This window comes from Athene cunicularia (genome assembly GCF_003259725.1).
Source record: "Athene cunicularia isolate RWA chromosome 1 unlocalized genomic scaffold, athCun1 chr1_part2, whole genome shotgun sequence".
Taxonomy (NCBI): domain Eukaryota; kingdom Metazoa; phylum Chordata; class Aves; order Strigiformes; family Strigidae; genus Athene; species Athene cunicularia.
This window is the reverse complement of record NW_020799092.1, coordinates 43,777,944-43,782,694: the sequence shown is the minus strand read 5'-3', so window position 1 is coordinate 43,782,694 and position 4,751 is coordinate 43,777,944.

Here is a 4,751-nt window from a genome sequence, read left to right as displayed (position 1 = left end):
TGTTCCCTTCCCTAGCTGAGACCTGTTATAATGGAAACTAATCCTCCTTTTACCTTAGATACTGTGGTTGCTTTCCTCAGGCTGCTGGTTACATATTTGCTGATCATTTTTTTACAAAACCATTGTAATAGCTCTTACTCCCCAGCTTAACTTTTAACCATCTTAAAAACTTAATATGTTTTTATTAATAGAGACTGCAGCTTAATGGAGAGACTGTCCTATGTAGCGCATATGCATAGTAACTACATCAGTTAGTAGTTACGCGGAAAAGTCGTGCCAAAAAGCCCACAACACCCAGAATAAAACATTGTCTGTCTTTTGACATGGTTTAATAGTTTCGAATGGGAAACAGCACTTCTGACCAGGCAGCTCTCCAATGACCACCAGCAAGAGCACCGCTGACTGCAATCTTGAGAACTGAGATAGGAAGGGTCCCCCTGTCACCACCGCTGTAACTCCCACCTCTCTGGGGATAATCTTGCTTGGGAATGTCAGTCAGCACCTACTCTGGCACTGGCTTGTGTTCCTCTAATACTTTCTCTCCTCTGGAAAACATATTTCTGTCTGTAACATTATTCTCTCTTTGTCTTAAGAAATACTTGAAACTGCTGCTATCTCTAATTCTTATCTTCTCATTTAGTAGCACTCTTGCAGACCTCTTAGTTGCTATACAGCGGCATGAAGCTTCTTATTTTTGGAAAATTTTACGTTTTATCTCCTGTTTGGGGTCATATTACTTTCCAGAATTGGCAGATTTCTTTTTAAACTTGGTATTTTTTTCCCCTGATGCTCTGGTATAATTAGCACTAAATCAGACACTGAAGGCACTACAGCAGAAGGCTGAGATAGGATTTCCTGATAGTAAAAATATGAGAGACTGAGATGAAGATACTTCCGCTCCCAATATTCCCTCCTGGAAACTACAAATCCAGCAGATGAGAGGCCATCTGTGTGGATACCTTGTGATGCATTTTAACACTAAAACAGTAATGGAGCTGCACTTCTAGGACTTCCTTTGCCAACAGCCATCCCTGGAAATCCCCTGTAGGAGTGAAAGGATAGATAAGGACAGTGCCATGGAAACAGCTGATCCTTCCCTTACCTCTTCTAAATAAAGTAAAAATTGAAGATTAACTTGCCGAAGTCAAACTAACTATGAAATCATCCCAAATCTAAATATTTTGTGTTCCATTTTAGTGTAATAATTAAGAATTATGAGAAAATACAGTAAGAAAATGAGAGGTCTTAGTGCTTTTACTCTTGAAAAAATGTTTTAACACCTCTTTGTGGTGAGATCTTTAATATCAGATTTGGTGTACACTTTGACCTTTATTCTTGTGTTTCAGAAATACTTAAAAAATTAAATAGGCTATATTTATGAAAAAAAAAATCTACTGTGTTCTCTTAGGGCGTAGATTAATGCAGAGCAGTGCTGTAACCCTACAACCTTCTTCCAAAGAAAGCAACTGAGAGACTTCTGAATATCATTCAAGAAACACATCCTTGAGAAGCTGCCACTCCCCAGTTCATGAGTCTCACACAGTTGTGAGTGCAGCAGAAATCAGAAATCTTTGCCTCCTTCAGAAGCGATATTTCAGTGTTTTGGCTAATCAAGTGCACCTTGTAATCAAGGGAAACTATCTTCTGGATCCAGCTGTTTATTCCAAGAGATTTAAACCCTCATCTGAGAAATTGAAGTACGGGCTGTTTCACCACCATTGAAGAGCTGCTAACCCTTGCTCTAGGCAATAGCACTGCTATTTTCCTGAGGAATAATGGGACAATCTGTAGGTGGGAGAAGGAAAGACCCTTGATGCGCCCCAATGCACTTTTTTGTTCTATTTAAAAATGACTTACAGGGTTGGCTATTCACCATGTTCTACTCCAAATCATGATCGAGTATGGTGGTCTTACTTTGACTAATTTAATGTTTTGGCAAAGTGGAAAACCCTAACTGTGCCCTGCACATACTCTGGGCAATTCTTCTTCCTCCCACTTCTGCAACTGCATTGTCTGCATCTATTGGTGACACTTTTAATGGAGCCAAAGAGCATTCACAAACTCTCTGGAGCAAAGGTTCAGAAAAATTGCAGAGAATTTCCAGTGAACATCCAGAACCATGACAATAAAGCATTTGGGGATTCTGAGTACATTCGTCACTCCTGATGACCTCTTCCCAAATTTTCCAGCCTGATGCTGTAAGCTTTTAGCCCTTTGAGGGTATTAGCAGAAGCAACAGCCAGCTGGAAATCCAAATGGCTACAAGATGAGTGTCACGACTGCTTCAGAACATGCACACTAAGGCTGCAGTTTTCATGAAGATTAGGTAGAAGACTCGGCTGACTGACTTTTAACAGCACCACATGAATTGCTGACTGCATGGGCCTGTACATGCCATCACCTGCAGGACAGGTTTTCTGTATTTGCTGCCATCATGCAGTTCCTTCACCTGTGCTGTCATAAACAAAAGTTTGCAGACTGACTCCTATAGACATTCTTATATTGATTAAAAAGCAATGTTTATCAGCCTAGCCTGTGAAATAAGTCAAGGAAGAAAAAAAAAAAAAAAGACCATCGATTAAATTAGATTAAAAATAACAAATGCATATCTCTTTGTAGACAAAGACTTGCACAAGGAGGTCTCAAACCATACCACAGAAGGTTCACAGTGGATTAGGAGTGTCCCTCCTAATCAGCCCTTATCAGCCCTTGCATTAAATGAGCTCAGGACACCTCTTTAATTAAGCAGGTGCTTCTATGCAAAACAGGCTTCACCATAGCAAAAGATGTATTGAACCAAGACTAAAAGTAACAAATGTATGAACACATACATGACAATACATCCTCTTTAGCGGCTTCAGAGGTTATTTTAAAGCATTAAAATGCTGACAGCTTTCACTTTCTTTAAGAAAACACAGGAGGAAGTTGAATACACACCTATTACAGCCACAGTGATGACAAGGTTCCTCAACTAAACACACAGTTTTAGGCAGAAGGGAGGTTCATTTTTTTTTTTTTATTAACAGAATTTAAATCACAATTTACACACATTGTAATTGATAGCTAGGTTCTTATACTAAGCTAACCAGACTAAGACAAGAAAACCTATTTTTTCCATTCCCTAGCTCTGTTGAACTATACAGGCTTCTTGTCATACAAATGTTAACGGATTTGCATGTAAACTGTAATTTTGTAATGGACAGAGAGATCAGTCCACATAGATGCAATGACAATGTCAGGTGCTTAGTCTTCTTTTATCATATCATTGGGTATCATTAAGTCTTAAAAATTACTTCCCTTTGGGGAAATATAACAAAAATTAGCTTTTGAAAAAGAAACTCAGACCATTAAAGTGTAAAATGAAATATAATGAAGCAAAATGTTTATCAATGGATGTAAAAAGGTCAGTCAGACTATGGAAAAGCTTATTTAACAACAGTTAAGATGCATCAGTTTTCAGTCCAAAAGTACTGCCTTTATATGTCACATGGTGTAAAGAAATCATTCATTTTTCAGACTGAACAACAAAAAGTACTCCAGAAGTTTACAGATATTCTACTTAAAACAGGATGTCACTTAGGGTGTTCTATAATGGCTTTTTTTATAACAAATGCATGCATATTTGTGACAAATAAAAGGCTAAAAATACTAGAACAGTAAAATGCAGTACTTTCCTGGACAAAGTGTATAGACATTCATTTCAATGACACGGCACCCACGTTCAGCACCCAATTGTGTGTTGTGAAAAAAGGTGGTGGCATTAAGAAACTGGTCTCCTAGCTTAGATGAAAGACTGTTCTTTCATCTTCAAAACATGTTTATGTTGACAGTTACTGTAGTAACATTTCTATTAAATTCTAGTGTTATGTAACCTACTGAATACTCAATTTTAAAAATTGTTTGGGCTCCAAAATCAAACCTGAGGAGAAAGCATATGTAAAATTGACAGAAACACGCTATTTCTGGCAAAGTATTAGACGGTCATCTTTTTTTTTTTTTAATTTTTAAACTTTTTGATGATATCATATCAAAATTAAGGTAGAAGCACTATTGTTTTTCTTGATGGAGCAGAGAAGCCATTTCACAAGTAACACCAGTGCACAGGCTTAGCTTTTGTACCCTTGACAGTCTAACTAAAATTATTTACAGTATGAGTGTTTTGTGCATCTGCATTTGCTATACTTGACCCAGTTATAACATACATGTTTTCAAGATAAATTAGCAACAAAAAGTCCAGTTGTGTCATCTTGACAATGCTCTTCCATTCTAGTAACAGACAAGAGTGGACGGCAAGGCACTACTTCACCAGCAGCTAGAATACGAGCTTTCACACAATTTACCCAAGCAGGACGGCAGTTCCTGACTCAGATCCTCCGCAGGCTAACGCAGAGCCTGCAGCCAGGCCAGGCCGCTGCAGGCCGGGCCCACAGTGGCCGGGGCAGCCCCTCGGGACGCTGGGGCTCTTCCCGGGGTACCGCGTTCGCCCGGGGTAGGCCTCCGCAGCCCCCGGCACCCCTGGGGGCTCTTGCCGCCGCAGGGTGAGAAGAGAACCGGGGAGCCCCGCTGCCCCCGAACACTGCTCGTCCCCACACCCCGGTCTGGAGGCGCATCCGGCCTGCGCGCCGCCCGGGCCGGGCTGGAGACTCGGCTGGGCCGCCCTCTCCCCTCAGAGAATGGGTGTCGGGCCAGCCGCCGTTGCCCCGCGTCCCGGCCAGCAGCGCCTGTGGCAGCGCCGGCGCCTCCGGCAGCAC